This window comes from Apis cerana, linkage group LG7, assembly GCF_029169275.1.
Source record: "Apis cerana isolate GH-2021 linkage group LG7, AcerK_1.0, whole genome shotgun sequence".
Taxonomy (NCBI): Eukaryota; Metazoa; Arthropoda; class Insecta; order Hymenoptera; family Apidae; genus Apis; species Apis cerana.
The window spans coordinates 7976216-7991223 of record NC_083858.1 but is presented as its reverse complement, the minus strand read 5'-3'; the positions used below and the strand labels follow the sequence as shown (position 1 = coordinate 7991223).

Sequence of the window (15008 nt, the reverse complement as noted above, 5' to 3'; positions counted from 1 at the left end):
TAATAATTCGTTCAAAATTATTTTTTCATTTTCATTCCCACTTTAATTTTTTAATTTCTGCTCCGAAGATCGCTTCAAGACAATTTCAAGCAGTATTCGATACGTTCTTTACGACATCCTTCCTTAAATTGATAAAATTAATCGAATACAAATACGAATAGCTTTCTGCCTTGGATTAATTTCAGGCGGTTAATGAAGCAAATTGGCGATCGCTCGGGGAACGAAGTTGGCCGGCAAAAAATCGAGGGGCGAAGCGGTTTCGCGGCTAATTATCATCCTTGTGAAAACTTCTGTTCCTGGTAAATGGGTTATGCGAGAAAAATTCGCGGAAAAATTACGTTCCCTTTCTGGTCAAACATAGTCGCGTGGACAAATTATTATATTTTAATACCCGCTGTTGCGAGTTCCTCGTTGAATTAAAGTTGCGTGTCACAATGCACGATGGTATAGTTGAATAATTCCGGTGAATAATTAAAAAGGAAAGTTTAGAACCGTGTTTGCGTGTTTGGAAAAAAAAATATACGTATATTAATGGCTTTTTTAGGAGGTTAGATTGATTTTGTTATGCTGTCAAGAGAATCAAATGCATCTTCTCAATTTAGGTTAGGTTTTAAATCGATATGATCGTTTTGAAGGAAGAATTTTACTTGAATTATTTTAATATCTTCCGACAATAAAAGATAATCATCGTGATCGCTTCGTGGACCATGTCAATGAAGATTCAACACCCATAAATCATCACAGCATCACGTGTCAATACGAGCTGATACAAATCCGGGATATCGCGGTTACCAAGCGGATTAAAGTTCGTGACATTAGATTGAAGATTAAATATAATTCGAGTGTAAAATGATATTTAGCAGAGTGAAAAACTGTGTAGAAATAATGTAAAATCGAAATAAATTCTAATTGAAAATAAATGTCGATCATCGATTGAATTGTTCGTTCATCCGCTTATGTGTGACATCAGGAATGAATTGTAAAAAAAAAAAAAGAGGAGGAAAAAGTAAAACAAATAGAGCAATAATGCAACTGAGAGAACAATCGAAAAATTATACCATCGATGAAAATATACCGCTAATTTTCTTTTTTACTCGATGAAAAAAAAAAAACAACGAGGAAAGGCTTTTATACAATTCGACCAGCCAGAGAGTCATGCGTGTTTGCAATGCCATAGTTCTTCGTCATCAGAAATCGATATTGTTTCAAAAACATCCATTACTATATGTGTATAAAGATCTATGACATAAAAACTATAATCCATTCCACGCGTAGAAGCCAAGAGATTAATATTTACGATATTCTGCTTTCGTGAAAAAATTCTTCCATTCCATTTTGACAATCGAAGAATCACTATTTCGCAAGAAATAATGAGACGAAAAAAAGGAAAGAACAAATCAAAGAAAGAAAGAGAGAAAAAGAAATCGATCGATTAATATTTACCACGATTCTCTCCTCTTTATAGAAATTCTTAATACCGAACCGATCGCCATTTTGAGCCAGGGTATCAATTAAGGGTAATACCAGTGGATGGCTACTAACATCTATCCATCTCAATTCCCCTGTGAAGCATTACTCTGCAAGCTTCCCTAACTCCAGTCGTATTGTACGAACAGCGTCAAGGCTCATAAGCTTCACACAAATGTTTCGATTTATCTAATTGATCGATCGGCAAGTATTTCCCCCAGACGTTGCAACATCCTTCGTTTCGCCTTTAAAGTAAATTGCGGAAGCTTCGGGGGATTTCTTCGGTGCAAGGATCCCTCTGGATTTTCTTCTGTAAAGAACACTACTATTTTCTTAATACCTTTGAATGTTGCATCCTTATATCTTTTTACCTGTTTCGTAGAGATCAAGGGATAGATTGGAGAGATGCCAAAAGGAAGATTTTTAATACGATGAGTTATAGGAATGCGGAAGTTTTAAATATGGATTGAATGTTTGTTATGTGAAAGTCCATTTTGAAAAAAAAAAATAAGTAATTTTTACTATTAAAATTGGGTAAGTTTATTTTTAGAATGAATAATTTATCTTAAGATTTTACGTGAATTTATGTAGAGAGTTTACAATTTCGTTTTGAAGCATGTTTAAGGAATCAATTTGAAAATATCAACTTTTTAAAATTATTTAAAATTGATTTCTTCCGATTTAATGGAATATTTATGTGATGAATTAAGAAGCGAAATTGTAAATCAATTATAAATCAAAGTCAAATTAAAGTATAATTAATTCTTATGCAAAAAACATTTGTACAATAAATTTATAAATTATTAATTAAGAAACAAAATTTATCAAATAATTATCAAATTGAATATACAATCATCATTGAAATAAATCAAAAGTAAAATAATTAAAGAAAATAAATAAACTACATTTTTTTCGAAAAATTTATATATGAATTTATATTATATAATAAATTATAAAATTTTATCTATATATTATTTATAATATTTATTGATAGGTAATAAATGAGGAGAAATATGTGAGAAAGTAATTCCAAGTAGTATAGATCTGTGTAAGATCAGGCATCCTTTTTACTCACATAAACGTTATAGTTTTAACTACAATTGAAAAAATATTTCATTCATTTTGGAATTTTAAAATGATTTATTAGCTTATTTTTATTGTATTTTTACTTGGACATTTTAGATAAAAATGACTATTATATAAAGCAAAATTATAATAAAAGCAAAATAAAATATAACTTTAATTTTACCAAAAGGAAACATTTTCATGATTTCACCAATCGTGAAACAAAAATGATAATATCGTTTCGATAAATTTGATAGTTTAACCAACGTTAAAATTATCAAAATCTCTACATTGATCGAACACTTTTACGAATCACGCATCACAAAAAGTAAGTTTCCTATAAATTCGTTCAAACATTTTAATTTCACGGTACAGAGCGTTTTTTCGTTTCGAAACGAAATTCGTGTAAAATTTCGCGTAAACTATGTTATAGATTACCGAGCCATTAAAAAAGTGTTTATACAAAAAGCAAACGTTCCCAAACTTTTTTTTTCCTTTTTTCCTTTTCTTTTTTTTTTTTTTTTTTTTATGCAGTTTCAAGAGATGACTCAAGTGGTTTATAAAAATTTTACGGCGGGCCATTCAGCCACGGTCCTCCTCGAACGACGCAGAGGGCAGCACTCGTCGAGCCTCCATATTTGATGAGTTGTTTATGGGTATTTTAGCGCACAGTTTTCGCCCGTTCGCAATTCTATTCGAATCGTAACGCGAAAGTCGATTGCGGATATATCTATTTTCGCTCGTCGATAAGTAAACATCATTAAAATTTCGCTCATATTTGGGGGGAGAAGCGATTTAATACAGTAAATTTGCGAGCTGAAGTTGGAGGTTACACGACCATTTGATTTAATTGCACGCGGTGATGCATCGATAATTTTTTTCGCGAAATATCGAAGCCTCGATGAAATTTGTATGAACTCGAACGATCGAAACTCGGTCCGCCGGTGACCGGATAAAATTTATTTACAGGCGTTCAATTAATTTTACGAAGTTCGATTATGATATATTCGGTGTTCGGAAAGGGAATAATAGATTTTTAGACAAATCTCGCGTAATTGTTTAAAACACGCTCGAACATATATACGATATTATCGGAATAAATGCGAAACGTGCCCCCCTCTCCCTCTCTCCTATCGAATCCCTGTTTTATAATATCGAATTATGCGAAAGAATTTAATAATACTTGATACTCGCGCGTGAATCCGCAGTGTGATAATAAAATTCTTGTGTTATTTCGGTGGGAATCGAATTCTGTGCGCCTCTCTCGTTCTCGACATATTTTACGGAATAATATTCTAGATTTTTTTCTCTTCTTTTTTTCCGCCATTTTTTTCACCGTTCACGTTAAGTAAGTCGTATTTTCGCAGAGTTTGTTATTGTCACGAACGAGAGTAAACGTTTATTTCGGTAAATTCTTTCAATCAAATCGATTTACCTTTTTTTTTTTTTTAGGTCATATTCATTTCATTACACGTTAAAACAAGATTCCAATCGATCGATCGTTCCATTATTCAATTATTCGTACCGTGCATTATGTATAAAAGAAACATTGTTTTTGTGAAATGTGATTTAACGATAAAGCGTACTCGGCAACGTCATGAAATGTACGAGAAATTTTTTTTTTTGTTTTTTTATTTGTCTCTAAATTAAACCGTCTTTAAATCTGCACGTACAATTTATACTCATTCGAGTATCTTCCCAGAAACGGAAAAAATTGAAAATATACTCTCGAATGGCGATCGACCAAATCAAAATGGACCCTCGACCCTTCGAATAAATATTTTACGCGCAATCACGTAACGCAAACAGTAAATTATCCCAGGGGAGCAGATAAATTGGGATCATTGATCACCATTTGAACAGGATTTAACCGTAAAGTAAATTTAGCTCGTGATAAGAATCGTCTATCTCATTCTCGTTTTCTGCGTTCCATTCTGTACGATTTTTTTCAGAAATATCGTCATTTCGATCGCACATTTAGGTCGACGTGAAACAGTTCAGAGTGTAATTGAACCAAGTCGATTGTTCCAAGTTTGGTTATTCGAATGATCGATTATTCAAACGTGAAATGAATACAGCAGAACTCCATCGATCAGAATGAAATTCAATGATTAAGCGAACTTTATGAATTTGTATTATCCGAACTGGCGCCAATTACGTGTGAATTATGTATCATTTCAATTATAGGAATCGAATGAACGCAATGCTACATGATTCGAAAGGCGAGTTAAATAATTGAATTTTTGAACGAGAAATCGATTTTTATTCAATTTTTTTATTCCTGATACTCGTGCAACGAATTCGTAAATTAAAGTTAAAAATTTTATTTCCATTCACTTTCTTAAACATCATTCATTGCCATTTTAAAAATATTCCTTAACGCAAATTCTATCGCGAAGAAAGGAAATTCTATTTTATTTCAAACAAATCGTCGTAATCTTTCATCTCCACCTAAAAAAAAAAAAAAAAAAAAAAAAAAACCAAAAAACTTGTTCGAATGTGCCCAATGTGCTTTTCGCCTCGAAGATGGCGCATATGTTGAACGCAGTGGAGGGGGAACGGTCGGTAAGTGTGCTTCGAAATGTCGTTAGCCGTTAAAGCGAATGGGCCGTGGCGAGAGTTACGATCGGTGTCGAGGAAATAAATCATATTGTATTTTCGTGGATGCATCCTTTCGCGCCGGGAACGATCGTTTTCTGGAAACGCGGTGTAAAAGCGGAATGGATATGCATTCGAATTTTATTGCGTGACACGTGTACGTATATTTCCATGCATGTTTTGATGGCTTTCCCCCTCCCCTTTTTCCCTCCTCTTTTGTTTCTTTTTTTTTTTTTTTTTCGTTCGATTTCGAAGCACAGATTCAATGTGATTTATAAACAGATTTCGCGCATGAAATGCTACGCGAAGACTAATACAAGTCGACGTGTATATGTATATTGTTCGAAGATAAATCTTCTTTTTTTTTTTGTTCTTTTTCGAATACGGAGGCTACGAATATTTTGATTTTCACTCGTGTTTTTTTAAATATTTCTGTTGTTGTAAATTTTATCAAAATTTAATATGTATATATATATATATATTGAATTTCGAGAGGCCAAAGTATTATGCGAAATTGCGGCTCATCCATCGAGTTTTCCTACAAATGGACTTCGCATCCCTTAAGGCAAGTGACGAAATTTCTTCTCTCGCGTAATTTGGGGATAAAAGAGTCGAGTAATTTAAACCTGTTAAAGACCTGTCGTATACATATATATAAATGAATCGCAGCATTATCTGATCCTGCATAATAAACTGGGGGAATAAAAAGTACAGAGAATGCGGTGGAGGAACGAAGAATCCTTTAATGAGCTGTGAAAAAGTGATTCACGAAGAAACGCTGTGTGATGTATACCGAGATTTTCACGGTTCTGGATTTCCACGCGAGGAAAACTATAACAGAGAGGGAGTAATAAGTAATGCTATTAATAAACTTTTTGAAACGTGGATCGTTTTGTAAAAAAAAAAGAAAAGAAAAGAAAAAAGAAGGACAAAGTTGTCTGGAGGATGAATTGCGGACAATTATGAGACACTGATATCGCAAGCTTCTTCGCTCAACTAATTTTCAGCAACGGAATGGATCGTAATAATTCCGTTACCAAACGAACGAATCTTTTTAATTTGTAAGAAAAAAAATTGCGAGGGTCTTTGGGGTAAGATAATTGAAAATGAAATTGTGAAATTGTGATTTAAATACGTAATGGTTAAATAAAGTATTCTTAAAGTTCTTTGTCATTCTTCTGACAAATATTCACCAGTTTTTTTGGAACAATTCTAAATAACTTAATATACAGGAATCGAATATTTATGTTTATTATTATGGCAAACGCAAAATATCGAGTTTACTTATTGATCTGTTCAGCAACTCTTGCAAGACATCAAAATTTTTACGATACTTTGAAAGTAAAATAAAGTGTTATCGAGTTTTTGGCAAAAGACTTTCACTAACAAAGAGATTTAATTTTCTCCTTACTTGGAATAATTTTAATAAAAAAAATGAAAAAACTAAACGCATATATTTCTGAGAATATAAAATGTATAAATGATTCAGAAAAATACTTCTTCGACCTCAACAAAAATAAATAAAGCGCGAGAGGGAGATAAAGAGGAACAAAAGAGAAATTAAAATATTCCATCGAAAAATACTTGTACGAAAATAAATCTAAAAGCACAAGAGACAGACAGAAATAAAAAAGGAATATATGTTAATATGTTAAAACCGAATATCGAGGAATATCGGTTGACAGTTTCGGTTAATTATACAGGCAAAAGTGTTTCACCCCCGGTTTATCCATCACTGCTCTCTCATGGTGGATGCGCGGACAATTGCTCGTGGCCACTCGTGAAAGAAGCAATTTTTACGGGTGCCGGAATCGACGAGCGGCTCTGTCGATTGTGATTTACGATGGGAGCGTTAGAGCCACGGAAATAGTCACTTCGTCAAGCTCGTCGTTCCAGAGGCCGCCACTTCGTCAGAGAGCGATGCATCCTGGCCGGGGAGAGTTGGGCTCGATTCGATTATCCTGATAAAGGCGTTGATAAAGTCGATTCTTTCTCCAACCGTGACCATTTCCTAGTTAATGCACCCTCGGATAAGGTTCGATAAGGGGTGGGTGAATAATCGCTATCAGTGGACGGGAGCCGAATTCGATTATAAACGGATATTTATCTGATTATCAGACGTGTAAATAACTAGCGTATTATATAAAGTATCGTGGAAATTCAAACTGGTTATTGTATCGCAGTTATGTACTTTTATTCGAGAATAATTGTTAAATAGATAGTAAAGATAATGGTGCACAAATTTTAGTTAAATTTATAAAGTATTATGAATAGAAAATTGAAACGAAATCTCTCTTACTCTCATAATTCAATCATTGATAACAAATTCGTATAAGAAATCTTTTAATTACCGAAATACTCTCTCCTCAAAAGAGAGAGAGAGAGGGAAATAAATAAATAAGATAAACAGGTTTTGCTACTTTGCTCGTTTCCACTACCGTTGCTACTCTCGTCGTGGAGAGAAAGATAAACGTCTTCCACGTCGAAAAAGCGCCCTCTACGCGTCCAAATTCGAGTTAAAGTTATGTGCAAACAGAAAACAGTGGATTGATGTTCAAAAACCGATCTGAGGATCGAGTTATTATTTTATTACGATTTTTTACAATAATTTTTAATTTTAATAATTAAAGTATATAAAATTGGCGCTCGTTCCTCTAATTTACACAGATGCGTCTTCTCCGATGATTCATCCGTGTGTAATATTTCCGTCTCACTTTTCGCAGTTCGAAAAGATAAGGAGGGGGCGCCACTTTCGATGCTCGTGGGGGCGCCACTTTCGATGCTGGTGGGTGCGTCACTTTCGATGCTCGTGCGATCCCACGAGTTAAGCCTCGTACTGGGACGGTAATAATCTATGCAATCAACGTACAGCTTTATTAAACATGTCCACGTTTTGCGTGGTAGTTACTTACGGCACGATGAAACGTGATTCGGCCGTTCTCACTGTCGTGCAGAAATCCTCTCGACCTGCTGTCGTCCTGTGCTACCAAGCTAACGCTGTCTCGGAATTAATTCCGGTTAAGCCCGATGGTATAATTAACGGGCGCCACGTTATAGGTGCCGCCATTTGCAATTTGATTTATTTCGCTTATCTGCTCTTATCTGATCGCGCGTGTTATCGCGAAAAGGCGCGAATTATAAAAGATGAGACGAGCATCGTTTATTTTTTTATTATGCGACAATTTAATCGTAATATGAGATAATTTTAATAAATTTTTTAGAATACGATTTTTGACGAGAAATTTGATAATTTTGATTGGAAAAATTGAGATTTTTGTAAAATATTATTCACTTCGATCGTTGTGGGTCGAATCAAACCATATATCCGTTGATTTAGATATGATCGGGGCAATCTGTTGTATCCATGGATTGGATTCATTTGTCTCTGAAGATTGTAACATCTAAATTAATCTTGATAGTGTTTAGCTAATAATCGTGGAACAAATTAATCATTCGGTCTCGCTGGAGCAACTTTGAACGTTTATATTTTAATTTTAATTCCAATTTAAAGTTCCTTTAGAAGATCTTTCAAAGAAAGATCTATAAGGGAAAGTGTGTGGCGTCTAGAACAGATAAACTTTCTGCACGCGTAATTTATTCCATTTAAGGATGAAACAAGCTGCGCGACTTGATTTATGATAATCAGAGTCAGATCGATGCATTTTCCAACATGAATTTCTATTAGATTAAAATTATTCAGATGTTGTATATTATTTTCTTTTTTTTTTTTTTAAGTGACGATATCAAGCCTGATGTAATAATTCAAATTTGATTCTACTTTTATAGTCTAGTTAATGCACTGATTTAATTATTTAATTTATATACACTCATAAAAATTAAGAATCAAATTTGCAAAATTTTTTTTTCCTTTAACTCAATATTCATTTTACAAATACGTTCGAAAAGAATTAAAAAATTATTGTTATCTTTCCAATAATTTATTCGTCGATTAATACCTTTTTTAATTTCATAAATTTATTATTCTCGTCACGATTCCAATATTCGTTGATTATTTGAACCGTTTTTCGAATTTATCGATGTATGATCAAGAAACTGAAATTCTACGACGATATTAGAAACCCTCTCGCTATTGGCTGGGGTTGTAACGTGTTTAGATTAGTGCATCATTGCGGGTGGAATCTGATTGCAATTGTAACGAAAACAATCACGAGCATTGGATACCTCGTAGCTGGATTTCAATTATAGGAACTCTGCTTACGTGACTCTTGGATTATCCGAATTAGAAATAACTTTCTCTCACATGTTCGAATAATCGAGTTCGCGTGGATGTACGATTATTCGAATCGTATATAATTTTAATCCTGATCGAATTTTCTAATATCTTATTTTCTAACGTATAATTTATTATATCGATTGCACGTTATGCCTAATATCTTATTTTCTGGAATAAATTTTCGTGTTATTCGTGTTATTATTAAAAATATTATTAAAAATAATTGTATTTTAAAATATTCGACATTTTATTTGCTACTTGTATATTTGCATATTTACGTTACGTAAATATTATTTGACATATTTAGAAACAAACATTCGATAAACGAGTCGTTTAAAAGTAATTTATCTGCATTTACAAAATAAAAAATGGCGCGTTGTTAAAATAAAATTATTTTTTCATAAATAAAATTGCAAAATTGTTTCTTAATATTACGCACAGTTACGTTTCTTTCGACTCCTGAATCAAAATACACAACATGAGGAGGAATTATAATTAATAACCCTTTAACGATCGAACCGTTCCGCTAATGAGAAACATAGAACGATCGATGCGCGTATATTTAATGAAGTTAGCTCATTTCAGGGAGGAAAATCCAAGAGCAATTATCGAGAGTCGCAACACGCAAAAACTGTGAATAAAATTTCACCATTTTATTCTGACGTCTATATATCACGATATGTCACATAAAATACAGATGTAAGCATAGAACAGATGCAGGACAGATTCATTTCTTCAAATACTGGAAATTGATTGGATAAAATTATTTATTCTCTTTAGGATTATATGATGCTCGATTTAAATATTGATATTTTAAAACGGGAAAGAAATATTTTTTTATCGAATTTATCGATCTTCTTCGAAGAAGAAAAAATAAATAAAATAAAATAAATTTAAGAGAAACCTGCTTATCTCCGCGTATTATCGGCTTTAAACGCGGAAACCCGCGTAATTTAAAAGTGCAAGCATGGAAACGAAAATGATAAGGAAATGTAATTTAACAACAACGCGCAATTAGTAAGAATTTATTGATACACAGGCCATTAACCTTACATAAAATTTATCCTTCACCACCGTGAAACGTACAAACAATTTTACACAAATTTATTACAGTGGTAATGGTCGTAGAGTTTGGAGGAAAAAGTTAAAACGAACATTGGAAATGTATTTTTGTATGAACAAATTAAAGAAAAAAACTATCACTAATTTGGAACGCAAGATATATTGAATATCGTTGCACGGTGGAAAGATGTTATTACCGCATATCTCTCGTTGCTAACATGCAAATGTGCAAACTCTCGTGTGCGGCAACGCTAATGCAATCGCGAACGTAACGTAATTAACACGTCAGAATTTATATCCTCTCTTGTTTGTGAGCGTGTTTGTGTCCATGTAAGGCACACGCGACACCCTTACGTTTAGCCAATCCTTAATTGCCAATATAGAATTTCAGTCGAGTTATTCGTTTTCTCACTTTCTGTCAAAGTTTTATCGTCGTTGTTATATTAGAATAATTGTCACTTCTGGATCGTAACTTATTCGTGAGTTTCCTTTCGAGAATCATCGATCGTTAACATTCGACCAGTTTTTGAGGTTATGTTCTTCTGCTGTTTTCTTTGGTGTATCTAAATATATACAAAGTGATAGTATAATTTGGAAAGTTGATTTTAGAGCACTAATTGAATAAAAATTAAGTTGGTGTTTGTATGAATGTAACAATGAATATTAAATTTAAAGTAAATTTTAAATTTTCAAACTATTTTCTTAATAACTATTTTCTTAATAAAAATTGTTAGAATTTTCATATTTCTAAACATTAGATGAAATAATCTGATTATAATATAATTTGTAATAATTAGATATATATTTATATACATAATATTATAATGATTAATATAATTAATACTTAATCTATATATGAATTAATATAAATTCCTTTATTTAATATTTATTACGATATTCTTAAATTCATATTAATACATCGTTCAATAGTAACGTATTTTATTCATGAAATATGTAATCAACATTTGCATATTGTACAATTTGTTTGTACAATTCGTATTGAATAATGTATAATAAATTAATGAATATTCATTATAGATTACATCAAAACTTGGAATATCTCTCAATAAATTGTATTTTTGCAATCTTCGACCGTTTTATCCCTCTTTATTCTTCCCCTTTATACACTCTTTTAATCTCTTTGTACATGCATCTTACGTTAAAAGAGATGCATCCATGCAAGATTGACTTCGTTCCACGACAAAACTAATCACAAATTTATTCCCATATAATTCCTTTCTTTCTACTTTGACTCGAACATTCTTAAAAAATTTTCAAAAAGCGCGACTATCGTATGGAACAAATTCTGCAAATCTTTCAGAGTTGCGTACAATCGATCAAAATATATCTTCGAACAGAAACTGTTGTATTTCTTGGTTCACCATTTCGATGAAATTTGTATCGTAAATTCAAACTTTCAATCTTATTCAATTCTAGTTCAAAGAACAATCTTTCATCTTCCGAGTCTACGTTTGATTCCAACACCTATTACCGACCGAGCATCTCGAAAGATACGTATCTTCTAATAAACGTATTTAACTCGAGATACATCTCGAGTGGATATTTTCTCTTGGAAAGTCGATTCGCTCGAGCAGCTGTAACTTCCACAGTGTACGCAACGTGGTTACAGCTTTATTAAACCTGTCCATTTCGCAGCGAAGTAAGTTAAGTTCTGGGTTAATGTTACTGGGAGCACGCCGGTTTTGATAAGTAAACTCGAGCCCCTGTTCACGTCCTACGATCAGGCTATAACGCTCGTTGTACAGAGAATGTAGAGCGAGAAGTGGAGCGAGAAATTCAAAATTCTGCGCTTATTCGTTTCTTGCCATTGCGTGTTGCGAATAGAAAATAACGAGACTTACGACAAATGTATAAATATATATATATATATATATATATATATGTGTGTGTGTGTGTGTAATGTATATAATTGTAAATTTTTTCGAGAAATATACAAAAATATAAAAATTATTCTCGAAAAAGGGAAAAAGGAAATGTTTTCACAATTGTATAGTGAAACGTATCAGCAGAATTATTGGAAAAGTTTTGTATAATTTTTCAAAGCTTCTTTATAATAATAAGAAATTAAGAAAGTGGCAAGAAAATTCAGAGAGTAAAGTTTCATACTAGCCAGATGTCGAGCAACCACGCGTAACAAATTTCCGTCTCTAAACCTGGAAAAACTCGGAATCCACTCTCCTTCCGGCTACCTTCCACTCACCGTCGACATCCGTTTCCTCTAACCCCTTATTAACACTTACACTTCCGTTCGTAAATCTCGAAATACTCGCAAACCTTGCGTCAGATAATAATCTTTATTAAAAAAAGAGACCGTCAACAAATAAATTTAGCTAAAATAAATATATATTTTTAATTTACAAAATTAATGATTATTATAATTTCATTATTTTTTTTTGTTGTACTATAGTGTTAATTTTTCAAGATTTTTAATTTTAATTGAATTTTTAGTCATTACTAAGTTTTATTTTATATTATCGATAATGAAATTAATACTTGATTATTTTTAATTTTTCTTGTACTTTCTGTACGTGAATTAGTATTAAGTTTATCATTATTGGTAAGAATAAATTATGAGTTAGGGCTGATTCGTTTTTTAAAAAAATAAATAATTTAAATATAATTATTGGAAATTTAATTATAATTATATTATTTTTAAGTTTATTTAACTTTAATTGAATCGAACGAATTAATATCTTTTGTACCACTTTTTTTAATTATGAAACAATTTTATTATTTTATTTTATATATTTACAACGTGAATCTCAAGTTATTTTTAAATATCCGTAGAAAAATTTTTACAATTTCTTATCATTGCAACGAAGCTTTGAAAAATTACATAATCTCGAAACTTTTCCAAAATAATTCTGCTGATACGTTTCACTATATAATTGTGAAAATATTTCCTTTTTCGAGATCGATATTTTAATTTACTACGTTTCATACTTGGAATCTTTCATCATTTTCTTGATGAATCCACAATATACTTGTTGCACTTATTTCGGTTATTATTCAGGGGAACGTTGACGGCAGACGTTTTGACAGGTATATTTTAAGCTAAAAAGGAACAATAGCCGTCCGCATACTTCTCTATTTGCACACTTATCCATTGTTCCGGGGCTGTAATGCTTTTTCTAGCGTATGCATTCTTCGCGCTCTCGCCTTTGTCTAGTTGCGCAATTCACGCCCCCATCTCGCCGCAAAATTCACTTTTCGACACGCGACAAGCCCTTTCTTTCCCCCACCCCCCCAATTTTCACGAGTTTCTCAATATATCTTCCTCTCTTTTCGAATAATTAAGTGATTTTAATCGATAGCGAATTTTCGAGTTGCTGTGCAATGATCGAAGCTTAAATCGAGCGAATTTAATTCGACGAGATCGGAAGAGGAAAAGATTTATATTTCGAAATATAATCGATCCAATTCGATCCAATTGTTAATACTGGATATTAATTATTCATCCATTAATTATCACTTCTAAGTTCTAGCTTTCCAACTTTGCACTCTCAGCTACTTGGTCGATGAAATTTTAACGGCTACGTTAAGGGCCGTATTCCACAATTCCTTCAGAACAGAATCGAAAGAAAAAGAATTCTTTTCAATTGTTGTAAATATAGGAAATTTTCTCGAAAGCATTCTAATCTCTACTGTTGATAATTCTTAACATTTCGTCTTTATTTCTTGCCATCTCTCGTTCTTGAAATGATCGATTCGAATCAAGATCCAGAATAACGAGAGATATAAAATCGGTGAATTTCAATTCTTTCATAACCTCGTTACGATACTGCTCGAAGAATATAGCTCCGTTATCTTCTTCATAAATAGATGCCGCTTGCTGATACAGCGTTTTATCAAAAGGCTCGCCGACCGTGCAAAATGTTCTCGCGTCCTCTTCTGTTTCGGTATCTGCATGAAGAAACGAAAACGAAAGGCGAAACTTTTGAAAGTATCTCCGTAAACGAAGCTCCACTGTGTTTCACTGTGTTATTCCGAATAATTCTTCTTTATATCGATAATGAGAAAATGTAAACTTAATTAAGAAACACCGTTCGAAATAAATATTAAATAGGTGTAGAGCGTTAAAAGAATGATGCAATTACAATAAAATAACGGACAAACAATAGACGAGAATAGAATTAACGATATTCCATTTTTAATCATCAAAGTGAAACGATCGGATGGTGGAAAAATTTAAAAATTAAAATAATACGAAAGACGTTTAAATTAAATTTTGCGTGGCGAGTGGAAGAAATAATGTAAAAATCCGTAACTCCATTTTGTCTGATCCATCTTGGCAGCAACGGTTTCACGCGCCTAAATGAAAATTGACTGGTGCTCCATCACACGCAAACTACGCGCCTGAAACTCCCCGTTGTCCCCGCAACTTTGAGTAATTATCGAAACTTTTGGAGGAATAATGACGCACGATATCTCTACCATCGATGCCGTTAGTGAAACTCAAATCCAATTCTTAGAGCCACGATAATTTTTTAAAAGTAAACAATTCCGAATGCAAGGATATTTTCTTTATTTTTATAAATATAAATTACAAGTTTTGAATTAC

General features: G+C 32.6%; 1 protein-coding gene and 1 long non-coding RNA gene across 2 annotated transcripts in view; one reads left to right on the top strand and one right to left on the bottom strand.

The window, feature by feature from the left end:
* The window catches only part of LOC107993181 (cadherin-87A), a 226497-nt gene that overhangs the window by 91736 nt on the left and 119753 nt on the right, over nt 1–15008 (top strand). The gene's annotated exons all lie outside the window — the stretch shown is intronic.
* On the bottom strand, nt 7678–8201 carry LOC133666376 (uncharacterized). Its single transcript, XR_009830464.1, has 2 exons — nt 8043–8201; nt 7678–7982 (listed from the first exon to the last, which is right to left on the bottom strand). It is a non-coding gene; the product is annotated as an uncharacterized LOC133666376 (long non-coding RNA).